The sequence below is a fragment of the Salmo salar genome, chromosome ssa05 (assembly GCF_905237065.1).
Source record: "Salmo salar chromosome ssa05, Ssal_v3.1, whole genome shotgun sequence".
Classification (NCBI taxonomy): domain Eukaryota; kingdom Metazoa; phylum Chordata; class Actinopteri; order Salmoniformes; family Salmonidae; genus Salmo; species Salmo salar.
The window spans coordinates 65,480,200-65,505,844 of record NC_059446.1 but is presented as its reverse complement, the minus strand read 5'-3'; the positions used below and the strand labels follow the sequence as shown (position 1 = coordinate 65,505,844).

The 25,645-nt window shown below is 44.8% G+C and overlaps 1 protein-coding gene across 2 annotated transcripts in view; it reads left to right on the top strand.

Annotated features, from left to right (window-relative positions):
* Positions 1 to 23,371, top strand: part of LOC106605507 (cyclin-dependent kinase 14) — a 200,463-nt gene extending 177,092 nt beyond the window's left edge. For both annotated transcript variants that reach the window (XM_045718621.1, XM_045718622.1), the window contains one exon: positions 19,957 to 23,371. The gene's annotated coding sequence lies outside the window, so the exon portion shown is untranslated. The remainder of the gene's footprint in view (positions 1 to 19,956) is intronic.
* The last annotated feature ends 2,274 nt before the right edge of the window (positions 23,372 to 25,645 follow it).

The following is a 25,645-nucleotide window of genomic DNA, read 5'->3' as shown; positions in this document are numbered from 1 at the left end:
TGTAAACTTCCGACTTCAACTATACGTACTGATCACTTTTTCGTTTAGTTATCCAGAGTAAGAGCAAGAGCGTCTGAATATTATATAAATATGCAACAAATTTCCCATTCAGATTCCTCCCTCTCCGACTCCTCCCTGCTTCTTATTCATGGACTGTAATTCATTAAACTATGCGGATCGTTATACTTACACAAAATGTACTAATTAATTCACTAGACAATAGCGCTCTCCAGAGTTGTGCTAGATGCTGAACTAAATCTTCATCACACACACAATGTAAATTGAAGGCCTACAAAACACCTCCTACCAACTTTCAGTCTAGCCTCCTTCACGCAGTACCGTTCTGATAATGTTGTCTATCTTATGACATAAAATGGTTGGTTTCTCTGTAATCTCTGACACACAGAATTAAAATATTGCGTAATTGCATCATATGCTCGATTAAGCTGTCGGGAAGACGTGTTTGAAAATATACTAACAAGCCTAACGAAGTCTCCACCGCTCTAACAGAAACTCTCAGCCAGTTCCTGGGAAGTCTACAAGCTAAATGTCCTCTCCCCTTTCGAAATTCGAAAGATTCAAGCACCTGCAAAATCAGGATTTGTCCTAGTGATCAGTGACGAAAAATCAGGGTAGCGGGAACAAAGTTCCTCGTCAGGCGTTGCATCCTACAGTCTGTCGACAGACCCTTCTACCAGTTATGTTACGTGGTATGTGCGTCTATCCATGAGAGATTTGTTTCTCTGAAACAACATAAAATCATGTCATCTCGAGGAGAAAGACTGGGAAATCAGGAGAGAGAGACAGAGAGATGATGGACAGAGCAATGTAAAAATCATTTTCTGGAAGGTGATGTAGCTCAAGTACCACATTAGCTACAGTATGAAGTCTTGAGTAAAACTGAGGCCAGAGTAGGGACTCTTTCTCCCAGTAATGGTTAGCTGATAGGGAGAGTACAAGGCTTAGTGAGTCACTGTGTTTAATGAGGTTCCTGTATTGACATATTTTTTATATTTTACATTTTTACCCCTCTTTCTCCCCAATTTTGTGGTATGCAATTGGTAGTTACAGTCTGGTCTCATCGCTGCAACTCCCGTATGGACTCGGGAGAGGCGAAGGTCGAGAGCCGTGCGTTTTCCGAAACACGACCCAACCAAGCCACACTGCTTCTTGACACAATGCCCGCTTAACCCAGAAGCCAGCCGCACCAATGTGTTGGAGGAAACACCGTACACCTGGTGACCGTGTCAGCGTGCATGCACCCGGCCCGCCACAGGAGTCGCTACAGCGCGATGGAACAAGGACATCCCTGCCAGCCAAACCCTCCCCCTTACCCGGACAACGCTGGGTCAATTGTGCGCCGCCCCATGGGTCTCCAGGTTGCGGCCGGCTGTGACAGAGCCTGGACTCTAACCAGGATCTCTACTGGCACAGCTAGCACTGTGATGCAGTACCTTAGACCACTGAACCACTCGGGAGGCTGTATTGACGTATGTGACCATACACTGAAGCACACATTACTGCACACACACGTATGCACACACACACACACACACACACACACACACACACACACACACACACACACTAGAACGATAAAACAGAGTATAAGATTGGTTAAATGACCCGTGATGTGAGTGAAGATTAATCCTGATCCTTACCAGGTGCTCACATCCTGAACAGAGTAGTGTGTGTGTACGTGACCATGCACTGAACTCTAAGCACACACACACTACTCTGTTCAGGATGTGAGCCCCCGTTAAGGATCAGGATTAATCTTCACTCACATCACGGGTCATTTAACCAATCTTATACTCTGTTTTATCGTTCTAGTGTGTCTGTGCGTGTGTGCGTGTGTGTGTGTGTGTGTGTGTGAACGAAAGAGTGAGTTCATTATCCGACCCATTGGTCCTTTAAACTGGTCCACCTACCAACCTACCTGTCCACACTCCCAGTCACACACACCAGCCTACCCAGTCACACACACCAGCCTACCCAGTCACACACACCAGCCTACCCAGTCACACACACCAGCCTACCCAGTCACACACACCAGCCTACCCAGTCACACACACCAGCCTACCCAGTCACACACATGGCTTTAAGGCCAATGAATATGTAATGATGCCAGTGGCGCTGTTGGCTCCTCAGCGTCCCATCACTGGTTCACTTTCTGTGTCAGCTCAGCTCAGCGGAATATGAATATGGATTATAGAATGTACTCAGTGGGCTACAGCTGGGAGGGAGGGGAGTTTTTACAGCCTTAATTACACACCATGTTATAATTATCCTCCCTTCCTTCTTTCTCTTTCTCTCCGTCTCTCTCTTTCTATGCCACAGTATCCTTGAGAAAATGTAATGATGGAGATATATATATTTTTTAGTTGAGTAGAGGTACAGTAGAGGTACTGTAGCAGCTAGCTACCTGCGGTCTTCAGATGTGCTTTTTGTTCAACAGCAAGGCTATGGTTTGTTGTCTAACCAGTGTGACCTGTATCTCTGTGTAAACATGTTTAGTGTCACAGGGAATCATAAACTCTTTTAACCTCTTATTACCACAGGCTACATGCTAGTTGAGAGTTTGCAGTGTGCCATAGCATTCCCCAATAATAGTGCATGACAGCCATGACCAACCTCTCCCATCCCACCACCATAACGTCACCATGTGCATTGTCTGTGTGTGTGTGTGTGTGTGTGTGTGTGTGTGTGTGTGTGTGTGTGTGTGTGTGTGTGTGTGTGTGTGTGTGTGTGTGTGTGTGTGTGTGTGTGTGTGTGTGGTCCCTGTGGTATGGAGATATTAGTGATTATGATAAGGATCCACCTTTAGCCAGCAATGTCCCCCGTGTGTCACTGACTGTCCCCAACCTCAAGACACCCCACCACATACACAAGACCTCTCTCTCTTTCTCTTTCTCTCACACTCTTTCTTTCATTCTCTCTCTTTCTTACTTTCTCTCTCCCCCCTTTCCTAAATTAGTTACTACAATTATCTGTTATGCCCTGTGTTTCCATTTGCCTATAATCTCATTACAGAGAGAGAGAGAGAGAGAGAGAGAGAGAATGTACAGAAATAGATTGGTATGTTCCAGCTCATTTCCTCACTAAATTCAGCCTGCTCTGCCACCAGCCCTGTGGAGTGTGTGTATGTATTAGTGTCATGGTGGAGGGGTAACATGTTTAGTAGTCCTGTTTAGTGCTGGTTAGGTAGAGGGACCGTTGCTCTGGGCCTGTTTAGTGCTGGTTAGGTAGAGGGACTGTTGCTCTGGGCCTGTTTAGTGCTGGTTAGGGAGAGGGACTGTTGCTCTGGGCCTGTTTAGTGCTGGTTAGGGAGAGGGACTGTTGCTCTGGGCCTGTTTAGTGCTGGTTAGGTAGAGGGACCGTTGCTCTGGGCCTGTTTAGTGCTGGTTAGGTAGAGGGACTGTTGCTCTGGGCCTGTTTAGTGCTGGTTAGGTAGAGGGACCGTTGCTCTGGGCCTGTTTAGTGCTGGTTAGGGAGAGGGACCGTTGCTCTGGGCCTGTTTAGTGCTGGTTAGGTAGAGGGACCGTTGCTCTGGGCCTGTTTAGTGCTGGTTAGGGAGAGGGACCGTTGCTCTGGGCCTGTTTAGTGCTGGTTAGGGAGAGGGACCGTTGCTCTGGGCCTGTTTAGTGCTGGTTAGGTAGAGGGACCGTTGCTCTGGGCCTGTTTAGTGCTGGTTAGGGAGAGGGACCGTTGCTCTGGGCCTGTTTAGTGCTGGTTAGGGAGAGGGACCGTTGCTCTGGGCCTGTTTAGTGCTGGTTAGGTAGAGGGACCGTTGCTCTGGGCCTGTTTAGTGCTGGTTAGGGAGAGGGACCGTTGCTCTGGGCCTGTTTAGTGCTGGTTAGGGAGAGGGACCGTTGCTCTGGGCCTGTTTAGTGCTGGTTAGGGAGAAGGACCGTTGCTCTGGGCCTGTTTAGTGCTAGTTAGGGAGAGGGAACGTTGCTCTGGGCCTGTTTAGTGCTGGTTAGGGAGAGGGACCGTTGCTCTGGGCCTGTTTAGTGCTTGTTAGGGAGAGGGACCGTTGCTCTGGGCCTGTTTAGTGCTGGTTAGGGAGAGGGAACGTTGCTCTGGGCCTGTTTAGTGCTTGTTAGGGAGAGGGACCGTTGCTCTGGGCCTGTTTAGTGCTGGTTAGGGAGAGGGAACGTTGCTCTGGGCCTGTTTAGTGCTGATTAGGGAGAGGGAATGTTGCTCTGGGCCTGTTTAGTGCTGGTTAGGGAGAGGGAACGTTGCTCTGGGCCTGTTTAGTGCTGATTAGGGAGAGGGAATGTTGCTCTGGGCCTGTCGTTGTGGCCCTATAAATATGCTTCTGGATCTGAGGGCCGTGACTGAGGCCAAATGAGTCAGTGTTAATAGAGATTTAGATAGCAGCATATTGGAAATAGAACATATTGTATATTGAGATAAAGCATATTGATGGTGCACATATAGTGCACTGAGACTGCTGTGAGAGGTAATGTAGTTAGCAGGCAGTGTACACATTCAGACTCAGAACGGATTTTGGGCAAAATGTCAAGTGTGGTTTGTGAAACAATTGTCCTCCGCTCTAGTATATGCATGTTCTTCAAAGGTAAACGCTCTCTCGTTGCTCTTCGGAGTCTGGCCAGATGTGATCTATTAGAAAATCACCTCACAACAGCGAGAATCTGACCTTGCAGTTGTCTTTCCAACAAAACCATCCATTACATATTTCCAAAATTGTGCAATGTGTTCTGTGAACTCTCCGGCCAGTGTGGGAAGTTGAGCATGCAGGAAACCAAAACAGAGGAGTATAGTAAGTTCTGTGAACTCTCCGGCCAGTGTGGGAAGTTGAGCATGCAGGAAACCAAAACAGAGGAGTATAGTAAGTTCTGTGAACTCTCCGGCCAGTGTGGGAAGTTGAGCATGCAGGAAACCAAAACAGAGGAGTATAGTAAGTTCTGTGAACTCTCCGGCCAATGTGGGAAGTTGAGCATGCAGGAAACCAAAACAGAGGAGTATAGTAAGTTCTGTGAACTCTCCGGCCAGTGTGGGAAGTTGAGCATGCAGGAAACCAAAACAGAGGAGTATAGTAAGTTCTGTGAACTCTCCGGCCAGTGTGGGAAGTTGAGCATGCAGGAAACCAAAACAGAGGAGTATAGTAAGTTCTGTGCAACACCACAAAGGTCTAAAGTTACTCAGCCACTAGAGACTCAGAGTGCATCCCAAATGGCACCCTATCCCCTATATAGTGCACTACTTTTGACCAGAGCCCTAAGGGTGTGGGCTGTTATAGGGTTGCATTAGTGTCCTAACCCCACTAGTCTCTCCAGCTGGGGTTTGACTCTGCCGCTGTCCTATAAACCATTCTATCCCCACATCTCAGAACTCCTCTTCTCAGTATTCTGTCTGTTTTACCTCCTGTGAACTGTCCACACACACACACACACACACACACACACACACACACACACACACACACACACACACACACACACACACACACACAGTATCCAAAGGGACGTCCACGCTGATGAATCGGTTCAGTTTGTTCTTCAGTTGGTTCTTCAGAGTTGTGTGAGTATGACAGGCTCTGTTTCAGAGAGTAGAGGGAGAGGAACAGATTGACGGTCTGTCTCTGACAAAGACAGAGAGAGACAGTGCCTGAGGGTCCCAGCCCAGGACTAAACCCAGCAGGCCTCTGGTCTTACCCCCTTCTGGATCAGGGTCTAAATCCCTATTTCATCCTCTGGGTCTCCACCCCTAAGAACCTGCCCTCAAGACTGGGGAGGGGAGGGGAGGGCAGAGGAGGGCTGGATGTCTTAGAGTGGCTCCAACTGCAGCTATTTAAAGGTCTGTTGTCACCGAAAATTTGAAAAACTTAATCTGTGGACGCAGTGATTGGGCGGGATTCTCTGTCTAGGGGACAGAATGGACAGATGGAAAACAGGCTTTTAAAGTCCTTCATTGAAATATTTTTCTCCACATCCATTCTGATGACAGTCTTATCCTGCGAGAGATTAGACGAGCCTTCAATGATGTCTTCATCCTAAGAGAGAGAGAGAGAGTGAGAGATGGAGCTAGAGAGAGGGAGAGAGAAGGAGAGCTAGAGAGAGAGTGTGAGAGAGAGAGAGGGGGGGGGAGAATAAGCATCGCTGCTGAAGCACATCCTCAAATGATACTGTAACTGTATGTTACAGTAGTGTATACTGTGCTCTACACCCATTGAATGTGTTCATGTAACTCACAGTATACAAAACCCTACTATTTGAACCATCTTAGCTGTCATTGAGAAACATCTGGCCTCTCCCCCTCTGCAGAACATAAACACTCTCTCTCTCTAGCCAAACCATGTTATGTGAGAAGTGTACAGGGTGCTGTCCACTGAGCTATTGTATTCTGTCACATCCCAGCAGATCCAAGCTTAGGTGTGAGCTCCATGACAAGTGAAGAGAAGGGGCAGTGATTTGATGTGGTGGCCAGGGAAAAGGGCCTGGGGGCCGGGTAGTCGACACGGGCTGAGCTGGGTCTCTCTGAAGAAGGGTGTGTTCGTCTGTGTGTGTGTGTGCGTGCGTGCGTGTGCGTGCGTGCGTGCTTGTGTGTGTGTGTGTGTGTGTGTGTGTGTGTGTGTGTGTGTGTGTGTGTGTGTGTGTGTGTGTGTGTGTGTGTGTGTGTGTGTGTGTGTCGCCCCAGGCGACACGTGGCAGTGAGATGACAAGGGCTTCTATCCCAGTGCTGATGTGACTTTACCTCCATTTGGCTCCATCGTGTCTGACAGATGCTAAACAGACGTCTCTCTGCCAGCTCGCTCGGGGTCCTGGGGGAGTCCAACGCCAAGCCCAATCCTGCTCTGTTGTTTACTCCTATGTGGATGGAGGGAGGGAGGGCTCTGGCAGCTAAACGAGGCCCAGAGGGGGCAGAGAGAAAGACACCCCACTAGAGGCTAAGGGATGGATCATTCCCTCCATCGACTCAGCACACTCCTCTCATGGTTATGGAAATGAGAAGTCCTATAACATCCATTATGTACCTCAGCATCTTTCCCTGTCCTTGTCCTTGCACTTCATCTGTATCTGATGAAGCATAGAAACCAACGCATTTCCAATGTATTTTCCAGGCAGAACGTAGCTCCACAGTGAACGTGAGACTAGTAGCTTCTCCTTAGATCATTCCTCCACAGTGACCGTACTCCAGTAGTTTACAGAACAGAAGCAGTAGAACACAGCAGACTGATCCTCCAACAGCAGCCTACCCATAAACCCCTGGGCCTAGGCTAGGCTGGACGGAGAAAGAACCAGGGTCGTCTCTGAGTTTAGAGGGCTACTTCCTCTCTCTTCCTCCTCTCTCCTTCTCTCTCCTCTTTCCTCCTCTCTCCTTCTCTCTCCTTCTCTCTCCTACTCTTTCCTCCTGTCTCCCCTTTTCTCCTTATCTTTTCTCCTATCTCCTTCTCTTTCCTACTCTCTCCTTATTTTTCCTCCTCTCTCCTTATTTTTCCTCCTCTCTCCTTCTCTTTCCTCCTCTCTCCTCCTCTTTCCTCCTCTCTCCTTATTTTTCCCCCTCCCTCCTTCTCTCTCATTCTCTTTCCTCCTCTCTCCTTCTCTTTCCCCATATTTCCTCCTGTCTCATCCTCTCGCCTTATCTTTCCTCCTCTTTTCTCCTGTCTCCTCCTCTCTCCTTATCTTTCCTCCTCTTTCTTCCTGTCTCCTCCTCTGTCCTTCTCTTTCCTTCTCTTTCCTCCTCTCTCCTTCTCTTTCCTCCTCTCTCCTTCTCTTTCCTCCTCTCTCCTCTTTCCTCCTCTCTCCACCCAGCTGCTCAACATGTGTGGAGAGGATACACACACATACACACTTTACACATGTTTTACACACACAGACACATACACACTTTACTTACGGACACTTTACACACACAAACACACACACACTTTAGCCGCGCTCACTTTACGCACACACACTTTAAACACACACAGAGGCAGCGAGCTACTGAAGTTGTCGTGAGAATGGACGGTGTAGTTAATAGTTCTTTTCACCGTGGGTTTGGCGTTCGGAGGCCTAAACTGGCTCTACAATACTAACGGTCCTCAAATGAAACACTGCTCATTAAGCCAAGTTTCCAGACCCTTGTTTTTCTTCACCTCGCAAAGCACGCCATTCATCGCCATCTCACAAAACTTGGAATATACTACTGTAACTGTTCCTTTAAAAGAGAGAAACTGAAGCTTAATAAGTGTCTTTAGTGTGTCTGTGTGCTGTCCTGATAGTACTGAGAGTTTATCTCAGGCTGAGGGGGTTGTATGGACAGACTGTGACCTTAACTCTGGGGGTGTTGTATGCGGACAGACTGTGACCTTAACTCTGAGGGTGTTGTATGCGGACAGACTGTGACCTTAACTCTGAGGGTGTTGTATGCGGACAGACTGTGACCTTAACTCTGAGGGTGTTGTATGCGGACAGACTGTGACCTTAACTCTGAGGGTGTTGTATACGGACAGACTGTGACCTTAACTCTGAGGGTGTTGTATGTGGACAGACTGTGACCTTAACTCTGAGGGGTTTATATGTGGACAGACAGTGACCTTAATTCTGAGGGGGTTGTGTGCGGACAGACAGTGACCTTAACTCTGAGGGTGTTGTGTGCAGACAGACTGTGACCTTAACTCTGAGGGTGTTGTGTGCAGACAGACTGTGACCTTAACTCTGAGGGGGTTGTGTGGACAGATTGTGACCTTAACTCTGAGGGGGTTGTGTGGACAGATTGTGACCTTAACTCTGAGGTTGTTGTGTGGACAGATTGTGACCTTAACTCTGAGGGGGTTGTGTGGACAGACTGTGACCTTAACTCTGAGGGGGTTGTGTGGACAGACTGTGACCTTAACTCTGAGGGTGTTGTGTTGGGGCAGACAGTGACCTTAACTCTGAGGGGGTTGTGTGGACAGACTGTGACCTTAACTCTGAGGGGGTTGTGTGGACAGACTGTGACCTTAACCCTGAGGGTGTTGTGTTGGGGCAGACAGTGACCTTAACTCTGAGGGTGTTGTGTTGGGGCAGACAGTGACCTTAACTCTGAGGGTGTTGTGTTGGGGCAGACAGTGACCTTAACTCTGAGGGTGTTGTGTTGGGGCAGACAGTGACCTTAACTCTGAGGGTGTTGTGTTGGGGCAGACAGTGACCTTAACTCTGAGGGTGTTGTGTTGGGGCAGACAGTGACCTTAACTCTGAGGTTGTTGTGTTGGGGCAGACAGTGACCTTAACTCTGAGGGTGTTGTGTTGGGGCAGACAGTGACCTTAACTCTGAGGGTGTTGTGTTGGGGCAGACATTGACCTTAACTCTGAGGGTGTTGTGTTGGGGTAGACAGTGACCTTAACTCTGAGGGTGTTGTGTTGGGGCAGACATTGACCTTAACTCTGAGGTGCATCACTTCCCACTTCAGCCATGTTGCAAACATAGCTAATCCCATGTCCATGCTACTGGTTCTGCTTTCATTTCTCCACTGGGTGTGATTTATCCAGCTAAGTGTTAATGTGTGTGTGTGGGTGTGGCTAGCTGGAGCTCTGGCTGCTGGGTTGGGGTGGAAAGGGCAGGGGGAGTTTTGGTAGATCCAGGTAGTTTTACAGTAGTAAGTCATGATAGACAGAGTAGGAGAGAGGTAGGGATGGAGAGAGGGTTATTGAGGTTATCTGTCCATGTGTACTGTCACTGTAGTGTTATATGGGAACAGCAAACAGAGGCATGTCCTTAGTTTGGGCCCTGGTTGTCACGTCCTGACCATAGAAAGCTGTTATTTTCTATGGTAGAGTAGGTCAGGGAGTGACAAGGTTTTTTTTCTAGGTTAGATTTTTTATGTTGGGTTGTTCTAGTTTTGTATTTCTATGTTGGGCTTTGTTTGGGATGACCTCCAATTAGAGGCAGCTGGTCATTGTTGTCTCTAATTGGAGGTCATATTTAAGTTGGTGTTTGTCCCACCTGGGTTTGTGGGAGATTAGTTTTGAGTAGTGTTTGTTTCACCTCTGCGTCACGGTTTGTTGTTTTTTTGTCATTCAAGTTTATTTATGTATTGCATAATTTCACAGTATAAATAAAATGTGGAACGACACACACGCTGCACTTTGGTCCGCTCCTCTCTACGACAACCGTGACACTGGTGGGAAGACCTCACCTTCCTTCTAGATCTACTTACTACAAGCCAGCTGTAATCTGTAGTGTTCTATATAGAACTGTGCACGTATACTGTACTGCATCAGATCCATGTATACAATAGAATAATAATATATGCCATTTAGCAGACACATTTATCCAAAGCGACTTACAGTCATCCGTGCATACATTTGTATGTATGTGTGGCTCTGGGAATCAAACCCACTATCCTGGTGTTTCAAGCGCAATGCTCTACCATACAGGACCGTGTATAGACTATTGTAGCATCATTATTCAAACATGAATATGCAAATGCACTGTAAAGCCCTTGTCCATAGTCTGCATTAGACTAGAGCAGGCTGTCTTAGCTACTGTCTGTGGGACTCAGTGTTGGGAAATGTCAGTAACCCTCCCCAAATTCCCTGGGTTTTCAGAAATCCTGTTTGGAGGATTCTGGATATCCTGCTTATTCCCTCCTGATTCTGAGAATTTCCCAACCGTGATTTCTGAAAATCTCTGAATTTTGGGAAAGTTTCTGGAACTTTGCGACCCAATACATACAGCCTCCTGTACGTATTATAGCCTCCTGTATGTATTACAGTCTCCTGTATGTATTACAGTCTCCTGTACGTATTACAGCCTCCTGTATGTATTACAGTCTCCTGTATGTATTACAGTCTCCTGTATGTATTACAGTCTCCTGTACGTATTATAGCCTCCTGTACGTATCACAGCCTCCTGTACGTATTACAGCCTCCTGTACGTATTACAGTCTCCTGTATGTATTACATCCTCCTGTATGTATTACAGTCTCCTGTATGTATTACAGCCTCCTGTACGTATCACAGCCTCCTGTACGTATCACAACCTCCTGTACGTATCACAGCCTCCTGTACGTATCACAGCCTCCTGTACGTATCACAGCCTCCTGTACGTATCACAGCCTCCTGTATGTATTACATCCTCCTGTACGTATCACATCCTCCTGTACGTATCACAGCCTCCTGTACGTATCACAGCCTCCTGTACGTATCACAGCCTCCTGTACGTATCACAACCTCCTGTATGTATTACATCCTCCTTTACGTATCACAGCCTCCTGTATGTATCACAGCCTCCGGTACGTATCATAGCTCCCAGTACTAAAACTGGAAACACTTATCTCCCTCACTAGCTTTAAGCACCAGCTGTCAGAGCAGCTCACAGATTACTGCACCTGTACATAGCCCATCTATAATTTAGCCCAAACAACTACCCCTTCCCCTACTGTATTTATTTATTTTGCTCCTTTGCACCCCATTATTTCTATTTCTACTTTGCACTTTTTTTCCACTGAAAATCTACCATTCCAGTGTTTTACTTGCTATATTGTATTTACTTCGCCACCATGACCTTTTTTGCCTTTACCTCCCTATCGCACCTCATTTGCTCACTTTGTATATAGACTTATTTTTCTACTATATTATTGACTGTAGGTTTGTTTTACTCCATGTGTAACTCTGTGTTGTTGTATGTGTCAAACTGCTTTGCTTTATCTTGGCCAGGTCGCAATTGTAAATGACATCTTGTTCTCAACTTGCCTACCTGGTTAAATAAAGGTGAAATAAATAAATAAAATAAAATATCACAGACTCAGACACCAGAGGAGCTGCTCCATGGGACTGGAGGACTGACTGGGTCTATTTATACTAGGCATTAGTAGTACCACTGGATAGTCTCTTCTAACTCCAATAGATATTTGCTTTGGCTCTTTACAATCCTCCAAAAGCCACTTACCCCTCACAAGGCCTGTCAGACGTCCACAATGTAGCAGTTATTTCCCTCTAGGAGGGAGGACACTGTGAAGGGGAAGACCGAGTGGAGCACAGCCTTATACATAACCATTTCCTCTCCATGGTGGGAGAGTTATGGAGCATCCCATCACACACACACACACACACACACACACACACACACACACACACACACACACACACACAAAACCATTAGGTCCATGGAGGGAGAGAGTTATGGCGGTGTGACTGGAGATGAATGGGGGCGCTGTGTGTTTTAATGGGGGTTGATGGTGGTCTTTGTGTTATAGTATCGGGCTGGTCTGTGAATGGGTCGCTCCCAGCAGGAGGTCTACTGATTTACAGCAGGGTTAGATACTGTAGCAGGGAGAAACACACACCACACACACACACACACACACACACACACACACACACACACACACACACACACACACACACACACACACACACACACACCAGCACAGTGGCAGTCTCCGCTGTCACACTACAGTCAGGCGCCTAAGCAATAGCTCTCACCCTCTTCTTCTCCTCTCCTCTCCTCCTCTCTTCCTCTCCTCCTCCTCTCTTCCTCTCCTTCTCTCTTCCTCTCCTTCTCTCTTCCTCTCCTCCTACACTCTTCCTCTCCTCCTCCTCTCTTCCTCTCCTCCTCTCTTCCTCTCCTCCTCTCTTCCTCTCCTCTCCTCCTCTCTTCCTCTCCTCCTCTTTTCCTCTCCTCCTACTCTCTTCCTCTCCTCCTCCTCTCTTCCTCTTCTCCTCTTTTCCTATCCTCCTACTCTTTCTCTCCTCCTCTTTTCCTATCCTCCTCCACTCTTCCTCTCCTCCTCCTGTCTTTCTCTCCTCCTGTCTTTCTCTCCTCCTCTCTTCCTCCCCTCCTATCTTCCTCTCCTCCTCCTGTCTTCCTCTCCTCCTCTTCCTCTCCTCCTGTCTTCCTCTCCTCCTGTCTTCCTGTCTTCCTCTCCTCCTCTCTTCCTCTCCTCCTCCTGTCTTCTTCTCAGCTGTGTTTCCATGTCCTTACTGACAGAAACCCCACAAGGGGGAAATCAGCCAGTCCTCAGACAAAAAATACACCCCTCAAACCAACAGCGATTTATGGGATGAGAAGAAAGTAACCGCTCGCCGCTCTCGCCCCAGAAATAGTTTGACACTGGCGGCATCTTTAGTGAGCGCAGTGCTTTAGAGGCTGATCTTTCCGTTGAAGATCCAATGGACACACAAACACAGACACACGACATACAAACTGGTCATGTCAAAGGGGGTCCGACATCATTCACCCACACCACAGCTCCTATTTATTCATGTGCACTTTAAAATGACATATTCAAAAAATGTGTGTAAAGCAGAATAGAATATGTCTGTAGTTTCTTCTTCGAACTACAGTTTCTCATCTCTTTATTTGGCCTCAGCCAGCCAGGCCGTTGTAGCTGTAATGGAAATTAGTGGTACTAGCAGTTGCAGTAATAGTGGTTTGGAGGCTGGTGCTGTTAGGAGTAGCAGTTGCAGTAATAGTGGTTTGGAGGCTGGTGCTGTTAGAAGTAGCAGTTGCAGTAATAGTGGTTTGGAGGCTGGTGCTGTTAGGAGTAGCAGTTGCAGTAATAGTGGTTTGGAGGCTGGTGCTGTTAGGAGTAGCAGTTGCAGTAATTGTGGTTTGGAGGCTGGTGCTGTTAGGAGTAGCAGTTGCAGTAATAGTGGTTTGGAGGCTGGTGCTGTTAGGAGTAGCAGTTGCAGTCGTAAATCCAGGGTAGTGTAGAACAAGGCTGTAGAGATGACTTGCTATGTAAACACCCAGCTTCCCAGCGCCTCACAGACACAACTCTTAATGCACCCAGGAATGTGTGTATAATGACTTGCACCTGTGCTGCCTGAAAGCTAAGGCCTCTGCTCTGACTGACTCCTCCATAGTGTGTGTGTGTGTGTGTGTGTGTGTGTGTGTGTGTGTGTGTGTGCGTGCGTGCGTGCGTGCGTGCGCATGCGCGTGTGTGTGTATTAGATGTCGACCAACTATGATTTTTCAACGCCGATACCGATTATTGGAGGACCCCAAAAAAGCCAATACCGATTTATCGGACGATTTCTTTATTTATTTATTTGTAATAATGACAATTACAACAATACTGAATGAACACTTATTTTAACTTAATATAATACATCAATAAAATCAATTTAGCCTCAAATAAATAATGAAACATGTTCAATTTGGTTTAAATAATGCAAAAACAAAGTGTTGGAGAAGAAAGTAAAAGTGCAATATGTGCCATGTAAAAAAGCTAACGTTTAAGTTCCTTGCTCAGAACATGAGAACATATGAAAGCTGGTGGTTCATTTTAACATGAGTCTTCAATATTCCCAGGTAAGAAGTTTTAGGTTGTAGTTATTATAGGAATTATAGGACTATTTCTCTCTATACGATTTGACTATTGGATGTTCTTATAGGCACTTTAGTATTGCCAGTGTAACAGTATAGCTTCCGTCCCTCTCCTCCTTCCTACCTGGGCTCGAACCAGGAACATATCGACAACAGCCACCCTCGAAGCAGCATTACCCATGTAGAGCAAGGGGAAAAACTACTCCAAGTCTCAGAGTGAGTGACGTTTGAAACGCTATTAGCGCGCACCCGGCTAACTAGCAAGCCATTTCACATCGGTTACACCAGCCTAATCTTGGGAGTTGACAGGCTTGAAGTCATAAACAGCGCAATGCATTGCGAAGGGCTGCTGGCAAACGCACGAAAGGGCTGTTTGAATGAATGCTTACGAGCCTGCTGCTGCCTACCATCGCTCAGTCAGACTGCTCTATCAAATCATAGACTTAATTATAACATAATAACACACAGAAATACGAGCCTTAGGTCATTAATATGGTCGAATCCGGAAACTATCATCTCGAAAACAAAACGTTTTTCCTGTCAGTGAAATACCAAACCGTTCCGTATTTTATCTAACGGGTGGCATCCCTAAGTCTAAATATTCCGGTTACATTGCAAAACCTTCAATGTTATGTCATAATTACGTAAAATTATGGCAAATTAGTTCGCAACGTGCAACGATTGTGCTTATTTCGCAAATGTGCTTTTGTTAAATCATCCCCCGTTTGGCAAAGTCGGCTGTCTTTGTTAGGAAGAAATAGTCTTCACAGTTCGCAACGAGCCAGGCGGCCCAAACTGCTGCATACACCCTGACTCTGTTTGCAAGAGAAGTGACACATTTTCCTTAGTTAAAATAAATTCATGTTAGCAGGCAATATTAACTAAATATGCAGGTTTAAAAATATATACTTGTGTATTGATTTTAAGAAAGGCATTGATGTTTATGGTTGGAGCAACGTGTACCTAAGCGATTATATGCAACGCAGGACAGGCTAGATAAACTAGTAATATCATCAACCATGTGTAGTTAACTAGTGATTATGATTGATTGATTGTTTTTTATAAGATAAGTTTAATGCTAGCTAGCAACTTACCTTGGCTTCTTACTGCATTCGCGTAACAGGCAGGCTCCTCGTGGAGTGCAATGTAAAGCAGGTGGTTAGAGCGTTGGACTAGTTAACCATAAGGTTGCAATATTGAATCCCTGAGCTGACACGGTAAAAATCTGTCGTTCTGCCCCTGAACAAGGCAGTTAACCCACCGTTCCTAGGCCGTCATTGAAAATAAGAATGTGTTCTTAACTGACTTGCCTAGTTAAATATGAAAACTTGAAATCGGCCCTAATTAATCAGCCATTCCGATTAATCGGTTGACCTCTAGTGTGTATACCGTATGCAGTGCATATGTACTCAGTGTGTGTCTGAGAGACGAGAGAGAGAGTGTGTACGTGCTACTCTGGCTGTATCTGAAGTGCTGACATGGAAGACGTTCAACAGTGGGGTTGTGGTGCCAGGACATGAGGAAATAGAAAACACATCCATGTGTAGAATATACCCTCTTCTCCTGGGGAGACCAACAGAGAACCCCTCACCTCCACTGCCTCACACCTTCACACACACACAAACACACATCCCTCCACACACACAGGAACTGGTTAACTTAACCCTTCTGCCCAGAGAGAAGCAGAGACAGCTGTGCGTAGCTGTGTTATCCTCACTAGTCAGCTAGCTAGCCCATGCATGGTGCCTCTGTCTGTTCTGAGGTAGGGAGATAGCGTGTGAGGGTCTTAAGCCAATGCTAGAATGAAACAACTTCTCCATATACCCACCAGCGTGTGGGTCATCGGCCAATTCCCCTTTGGAATCTGCATGTCATGTGACGGCCGGGGGCCTGAAGGTGGAGTGGTTGCTTCCTGTACCCGTTAACCCCTGCTACAAACCTGTGTGTGTGTGTGCAGGCATGCGCGAGCGTGCATTGTGTGTGCGTGGTAGACGTGTTTAACCAGAAGTCCCCACAACAGTAGTAAACTAAAACAAATTTGACCGACTGGTGACATTTTGTTAGTTCCCACAATGAAAAAGTATATTTCTAGTTGGTTAGGGTTAGAATTGAATTAGGGTTATGTTTAGGGCTAGGTTTAGGGCTAGGGTTAGAGGTTAAGGAATATAGGATTTTAAATGGGAATAAATTGTGTCCCCACAAGGTTAAATAAACATAAATGTATGTGTGAGTGTGTGTGTGTGTGTGTGTGTGTGTGTGTGTGTGTGTGTTTCTCTCTCTCTCATTCTCTCTCTCTGTCTCTCTCTCTTTCATATTTCATTAGGCCCAGTCATGTTTAGCCTGGCAGGCAGGGGTGTATGGAATTGTAGAGTGCTGTTTTAATAAAGGGAGCGTAGTACTGTGACAGACTATAGGACTGTAGACTGGTAAGCATTAGGCTGCCCTGCCTGAGTGGCTCTGGTATTCACACTGTTTTTATTAGTGATAAACCATGGCTGGAACCCTACCAGAAGAACCACCACAGACAAGCTCCATGTCTTGTTAAATAAATGTACATGTAAAGGGTATTCCACTAAGCAAACAGGTGGGGAGATTTCTGTTAGTCCGTTAAAGCAGAGAAAACAATCTGCAAACCACCGATGGTACTCACGACTCTGGGAGGATTTGACTGTGTGTGTGCGTGTGTGCGTGTGCGCGTGTGCGTGTGTGTGTGTGTGTGTGTGTGTGTGTGTGTGTGTGTGTGTGTGTGTGTGTGTGTGCATACGAGAGAGAGAGAGAGACAGAGAGTGTATGATTTAGATGATTTAGGCATTCTAAATTGTTAATTATTGTTACTAGCACACTGGAAACGGCTGCTCATGTAAGACCAGTGAAGTCTGCAGTAGCCATGGCAACCAACACAGTAGTGGCCATTACACAGCATTCCTATCATTCTAATGACTGGAAACTTTTAAGTCCAGTCTACATCCAGTAGGGAACCTTTGGGGTTTTTAATTAAACCTGTGCTTAAAAGAAATGGAAAATGATTTGTCTTCATTAAAATCACTCCAAATCCTCAATTCACGAACACACACACCTACACACCCACACACACAGTTTATAGCCCAGCACGTAAAACAGTTTGTTAAAGCATCAGGGCTGTCTCAGCTGAGGGTGTTGTGTGAGTGATGTTTAATGGCGGGCTGACGCACCTCATTACCCCGGGATCAGACATGACGGGACGCTGTGGGGGTTAGGGGTCAGAGGGCGTGACCTCTGGAGGGAGGGTAGGCAGGGGGTGTCAACCTTCCTCAGTCAAGCTGTCCTGACTACCAATGTCGACAACTCCTGTTAATTCGGGGTGTTTTGGATTGATAATAATCTGTAGAATTTAGAACCAAATCCTGTTTGTTAAAGAGACCTGTAAAAATGTAATTGAGTACGGTTATATGCACACACTAATGCGATTATTGTGGATCGTCAGATTAATATAATAGTTTGATTAAAACATTTACATGCTTTGCAAGAAGACCGATTTCCCTAATAATCCTGTTTAGATGGACACATCTGAAATCAGGCTACCTGATGGCACTCTGATAAATGCAGAAAATCACCAATCAAAATAAACGTTTTACCACAGCGACCATGTTCTTTTTGGGAAGCATATTTGATTCTGAGTTGGGACATATAAAGTTTGTATGTGAAAAGTCACATACATTCAGTTGTTCTAAACTCACTTCTCATGTACTAAAGAGGGAGGTTCGCTGGGCTGATGCTAGCATATGCCCAGATCAAATACACCGCTGGAACGCTGAGTAAGGTCTTTTTTTTTACATGTCCTAATCATTTGAAAGATTGCTCAGAACACCAGGTGTTTTAATCGACGTATGCTTACTATGATTTTGACCTTACGCCGATTAAGCTAAGCAGAGCAAGGTGTTTACATGACTTATGCATAATCTGCCTACTGCCATAATCAGTTTAATACCAAATGATTAGTGTGCATGTAAATGTACTCATTGATAAGCTAGTTAGGCCTATTTGAAGTATTTGACTGTTTTAAAACTCCTCAGTGTTTTTTGTCTACATTATTATGGTGTTTATATACTACTTAGGCTCATTTGAAGTGTGTTAGTATTCTGCAACACCTGAGAGGTTTGTCTCCGTTCTCTGAGGTGTTCATCTGGGGTTATTAGTATTTCCAGAGCTGCTGCTTCACGGTAGTGACAGGCTTTTTGATCAGGCAGGTATAAGGGATTAAAGGTGTGTGTGTGTTGAGGAGGGGATTGTCTGGGGAGCGACCCGCTCACTGCAAGACTGACTGGCTGCCCGATAAACATCTAGAGGAGAACTGTGCTGATATTTGAACATGGCCTCAGAGAGACTGGGATCTGGTGGGAGAGGGGGGAGAGGGAGTGGGGAGAAAAGGGGGAGCAGGCTACAAACGCAGGTGCGGCGAGTGGAGGGGGAAGGGTGATCAGAGAGAGAGGTTAGCTTGTGTTTGGTTTTTTTAGTAGTCACCTCTTCTTATTCTCTCTCTCAATCTCTCTCTCCATTGTTAAATATCCCACCACCCAGCACTAAGCACTTTCCCTTCTTATGATGTGATTGTGTGTGGGGGGGGTGGGGGGGGTTCTGTCTATTCACCATTGTATGACAGACAACAGCTGGCCCTATTGGACATGGCCACACCCTACAAATCCTACCCATCTGGTTCCATGCAGAACCCCCTACACACACACACACTCACTTACACACACTCATCTTTAGTACTTTTTCATCCCACAGGACTAAATCAGGCCCCAAAAACAACACATTCCATTGTTGACTTAAAGAGTATATGATACAGTAGGGAGGAGAGCAAAAGGAGAGAGGGAGGAGAGAGAGATCCCTCTGTGGGCCTCATGACCTGCCATCCAATAACTCACCCTGAGGCAGAGAAAGAGAGAGAGATGGACAGGAGAGAGACTGAGTGCTTCTGTGACCTTGAACTTCTCAGCCTCACATCCTCTCTCCTTTTCTCTCTCTTGTCTGTTTTTCCCCTTTTCTCTGTTTCTGTCCTATGTCCACTCTGTTCATCTCGCGGTGTCCTTTTTGACCTAAACAAGACTCCATACTCTATCTCTGCTTTACACAATGCAACCTGAAGTCAACCTCATCTTCTCGCTACTTCTCTTTCTCCCTCTTACCCCTCTCTCTCTCACACACAAACACACACACACACGCACACAAACACTAACACACACACACATTCCTACACCGCCTGTATGTGTTTTGAGTCAGAGAGCTGTATGAGCAGCAGATAAAGGAGGCGTCCATCCAAGACTTCAGATTCCTGGCATAGACTACCTCACATCCACTGGGAATGGACTTCCAAAGGCTGAGCGAGAGAGAGAAAGAGAAAGAGGGGGGAAAGAGTGTGAGAGAGAGAGAGAAGGGGGGGGAGGGGGGAGAGACAGAGAGGACACAGGGAGAGACATGCATTATTTATTATTGCAGTATGGTCACTAGAAAGAAAGAAGGGGATTAGAGGAGCGCTCCAAGCCAGCCAGGTCTACTGGGTTATCTCTCTCTCAATCTCTCTCTCTCTCTCTGTCTCTATTTTTCTCTCTCTTTTTACTTCTCTCCTAAGGGGTCGTTCAGAAATAAGGTAGTTGTGATTAGTTTATTTCCAGTTGGCAGATTAACTCATGTGTTTGTTTCTGTGTTTTTCAGGTTGCTGCTGTGGTCAGTCCAAGAGAGAAGGACAAAGACACTGAGATGGAGGAGCCACCGGGATCACATACCCTCTTCTGTTTCTTTAACTTATTACCTTTCCAACCGTGTGTGTGTGTGTGTGTGTGTGTGTGTGTGTGTGTGTGTGTGTGTGTGTGTGTGTGTGTGTGTGTGTGTGTGTGTGTGTGTGTGTGTGTGTGTGTGTGTGTGTGTGTGTCTGAGTGTATACATTTTGGTGGGTGACACCACCAATTTCAGTTTTATAATTTGCAATTTTTGTTGACTTTTATAATGTTATGATACTCATATATCGTTGACACATTTACAATACCCTTAATCATCAAGGGACTTTACAATACTATTGATACATACTGTGGCTTGTGTTTCTAACTACCTATGTAAGAATGTATATTTGTATGTACAGTATACTCATATTTAGAAAATATATCACGGACTCCAAGAAAGCTTAAATTCTTTCACTAACATGCTGCACTTGCATGCATTCACGCACGCATGCACAAACTCACACGTACACAAACACAGATACACACCCACTGGACAGTTTAACTCACACTCACAACACAAACTTTAACTGAGAATGACAAGCGGTAGTAATGTTTCTCTTTAACTTTGAACTGTTCCTCCTCTGTAACTGTCAGGCCAGAGTCAAATGACATCAAATCAATAATAATCATAAGAGAAATGGTAGTAATCCTGTAATAGTGATATTGGTGATAATAATCCGTTAGTCTCTGCTGGAGATGATGCATACACACAAAGCAATGAGCATCGATGACATCGTGAAGAGTCACATGTTATATGGTGAATTCGCTGTGGTTCGTCTCAAGTGTATGTGGGTGTGTTATATCTGTGTGATTGCGTGTGCATCAAACATGGGCAATACCCTTTCATTGGTGCTTCCATGTAGGCCATGAGGTACTGTTATCTATACCGCATCCTATTGTGCACTGTATCTAGATGGTAAAACACAATGGCAATAGGCTCAGTGGGATTTTGATCTCTTGGTTACTTCGACCCATGACTATCCACTTCTCCTTCACGTCCTTTGACACCATCACCGTCCAGTAATGTACTGTATATCAGACGTCATCACAAATGTTTTTAGACGATTACGCCATTGGCTGTTTGTCTCAGCTATCATGTCAATACAATTATTAGGAGCACTTTTTATGATATCGTGTGATGTTGATTTAACAAATAGTTTTGTTTCATTGGCTGGTACAAAGATCTCTTTGTGTTCGATTTTCAACTGGGTGTTGTTTTGTATAAAAATACCTGCTCATATTAGTCACGTGTGAGCTAGGTAATATAGCAATGACCAGTAACATGGAGAATATGGGTTCCTTTTTATGGATTGATTTTAAATCTACCACTAATCTGAATGGGCCTGTACTGTTCACAAGTAGAGGAGGGAGAGGAGAGTTCTGAATAAGACATCATGGACACACACTGACGATCAGGAGAGATTCGTTTTCTTAATCCACGCTGACAACATTAGAAAGACGTGTGTGTGCACTCACACACACACACACACACACACACACTAACACACACACACATGAGAACACATGAGAGACAGTCACAGGTATTATACTGTAGACACTTGGCCACACACAGTCCCTCTCCACCGCTGCCTCACCTGCTAGTCTATCATCGAGGGAGGAGGAAGAGGAGGAGGAGACACTAAAAAGAAAGGAGTCTTGTAGAAGGCTTTGACATGAGTTCGCCATATGGCCAAGTCCATGTCATGGTACAGCTTTAATTGTCCCACCATCTCTAGTGGTGGTTGGTGTGATATAGAGCACTCGAGGCAACGACAGAGAAACACAGTGATAGTGACGACTTGTGTCATTAGCTTTTTGAGAATGCACTTTTTTAACCTACTTGCCCTACTGTACATTCCAGCTTATTAAAAATGTCCCTTTTTGCACCTGTGTTGTCCTTAATCACATGCGCTTGCCTGCATAGACTAGAAATATCAGTGCCCTCCCTTGGCAACCGTAATATAGGCCAACAGACCCCAGTTTCCAACCCCAGTAAGACTTTTTAAGGAGAACTACTACAAATACTTGAAGTGATTTCATAGAACTTCAGTGTCGTTCCTGGTGTGGCAAGTGATTCTGTGTTGTGGTAGTGAAGACGGTGAGGAAGGGTGGAGAGTCTAGAGTGGCGTCTTAATGTGACTAAAGCAGCGTGACAGAGGAGGGTAAATACCTGAGAGCTCTGCTGAGATAGATCGCCCAGCTCGCTCTACTTGGCCTTGCATGGCTTTATGGGATACAGTAAGGTATTAGCAGCTGAATAATTATTGTTGATACGTTACTCTCCTGCTTTCTGTGTGTGTGGCATATCACTTTTCTTTTTCCCCCTTTTTATTTTGTGCCTTTGTGTCCCAGGAGTTTCTTCCTTTGCCGCCTGCCTGCAATATCACATAAACATGAAAATACTGTATATGTTTTGGACTGCCTGCCTGCCTGCGTGGGTGGAGTTCCTGAAAGCTCATTTTTTCTCCTTTGGGAATTAAAAGCATTTTCTCTATGAAGGGAAATCTTGGGGAAAAAAGTAGTGAAATTGCACATTGAGCACTGTGGTGGTCAAAATGATGAACATTTTAATGGGGCCTACTATCATTTTAATGTTACCATTGGTTCTTGCTTGTAAAGTTAACTTCCAGATGTTTAATAAAATGCATTTACAAATGCACCATTCAAATCTGAATTGGGGAATGGCTTAAGATGAATCTGTTTGCTATATTTGTCATGCTACGGAATGTGCACATTCTGAGTCATATTTCGAGATACATGTCAATATTTAATCATTTTGTACCCTTTGTTATAAACTGTCTTACTAGGCTGTATATAAAAGGGGAGGTGAAACGCCTTGTGTAAAATTTAATAGTGACGCTTGTACTATGTTTCCGTACATACAGGGTCACGGGTGTCTCCTTAACGCCATAAAAGAGAGGATTCGTATTAAATATATATGGATATATACACATACAGTATATTTTTTGGCCTTGTCAGTTTCTTAACTGCGTAGATGTACAGCATATGTTGGGAAAGGCGTTTTGGAACCAGACATGCAACCCCCGCTGTACTCAACACTGAATCTGTGTTTTCCAGTACAAAAAAAAAGCTTCACTTGCATATCTATTTTTTCTTTTTTGTATGATGCTCTGAAAATACATCATTTGTCACAAGTGGTTTCGGACATAGAAGAAGTGTTACCGGTCACTTTATAAACTGAAACTTAGAATATAATAGTAGAATAGCTGTTGCATTACCTATTTGTTACGACCTGTATGTAATGTTATTATGGAAGATGTAATGTCCTTCTGTAAATGTTGTTTATTGTTGGCTTACCTGAAATAAATAAAGTGTATTAATACTTCAAACTGTGTTCAGCTACCAATGCAAAACAGCTGTTGTTAGGTCATGTATTACATACTAACTTCATACTAATTCTACCACAACTCCAATCCAGTGTGGTCATGCCAGTGTGGATATTGGTTGCCTTTGTCCTCCTATTCATCAGTATTTACATAGTTAGCTATTTCCGGAAATTAGTTATCCCTGGAATTGATCTAAGTACCGTACTTTGTTTTATTTAAGGCATCATTTACTCAACTGCACCAGCAACAGTTTCTAGTGATTTATCCTGTATTACCAGTCCTGTTTGATGTGAGCTCAGCTGGCCTGATTACAGAGTCCTTCTTTGTATTGAAACCACAACAGTGTTTTCTCTGGACACCCACCAAGGTGTTATGTCTCTGATTCAAACCATACCAATAGGTCAACAACATCTCCAAGACTGCATCCCAAATTGCATCCCTATTGGCTCTGGTTAACTGTTGTGCACTATACATGGAATAGAGTGCCATTTGGGATGTATATATGAAAAAGAATGTAACTTCAGTTATTAGTACAGTTTTCACGTCTGCTGGTCAAAAAACAGATATAATTTATAACATGAAAACAAACAACCTCCGGGTCATAATGACTGCTGTGACAGATAGGTAGGAGAAAAATACATGGAAACTGCAACAACACAATGTTTGCTGTAAGAATGTAATGTTCGTAACGTTTTTAAAGTTTCTTTGGAAAAACATGAAGTCATTCTATTCTGCTCTGTGGTTATTGCATGTGGTCATAAATGGTTCTGAAACTGTTTTGCACCAAAAAATTCCCCACCAAAAAATGCATTTCCAATAGTTAATTCCAGTTTATCTCTTTAATGTTGGATCATATATCAACTGCATGAAGGTCAAATCTGACTCAAGGTTTTAACTTTGTCTTTGTAACGTTGATTGCTCTGGACAACTTTATTCCAAACTGAATAGACTTGGCAAGACACCCAGCCCTAAAACAAGACATTTAGTAACATAAGTCATTTTGAGTTTGTTTGTCTCTCTCTTGGCAGGGTGTAGCTTGAAGAACCAAATCTCACTGCATTCTTCTATCAGGATATATTACATACTTATTGACTCCCTCTCCATACCACAAACAGACATGCCTCCTAACCAGTCAGAATGCCTGGGTGACTCATTAACATTAGGGATCCTCTGTATTTGCTTGGCCTCAGCTAGTGAGCCATGCTGTTTTGAATTCTCAATAGAGAGTGCTCTGTGACATTAACTAGAAATACGTTTTGATGCACATCACTTGGGCTAATCATATTATTGATGCTCTATAACTGGTCATAGTGTTATTGGTGGTTGCAACAGTAGATGATTTGATTATTATTTATGTTGTTATGATACTGTTATTGTACAATAAACAGCCTTACATTATCTAATATAACTCTGGTGAACAGTAAGGTACAGTACAGTACAGTTGATGACAAATGAGAGATGATAGACTCCCTGAAAGTCAAGGGGGGCAGGACTGCTCTGTTAAGCTCACTGTAGTGGAGTATCTCTCTTCCTTCCTTTGGTGTTCTACACAGGGTCTCTCTCTCTCTCTCTTTCTTTTTCTCTTTCACGGTTTCCTTCCTGTTCTCCTCTACACAGGGTCTCTCCCTCCCACTGTTCCCTCTGCGCGCACCACTGTGTGAGCTGGGTTTGAAACCCCTCTGATCCCAAAGGCTCATGGTGACAAACCACTTTCATCCCTGTCCCTAGGGCCTAACGGTGGAGGCAACATTATGGTTGAAAGGGGAGACCGATTAAAATTATGCTGGTTGTTCTTCCCTCTATAAAAGACCGATTTAGGCTATACTCATTTGTAATATGTAAAGCGCATGGCATTTATTTAGTGTGTTTTACAGTCACACACAGTTTTACTGGATGATAATATCAAGGGAGTCTGGACTGTTACAATAGTAGACTATTTGAGGAGGTCTAATAGGATATCTCTGAGTCAGTACCTCACAGTTTTAATGAACATAGAAGTTAATTAAGGGTAAAGGGTTTTGCTCATATAAACAGTAGGCCTTCTGTCAGATTGGTAAAATAATATTGCCTTTTCCATCAGTAGTCCTAGATGTGGCTTTCAGAAGTATCATAGGCCTATTTATAAGGGCATAATTCTTATATGAAATATGTAATATTGTTTCGGCTATAGAACTAAGACATTGAAACTCATCAGCCATGCACAAGATGAACAATTGTAGACGATCCCTAAACCATGCCATCTGTTAGTCCAACCCTTTTTTCCATATGGAGGAGAGA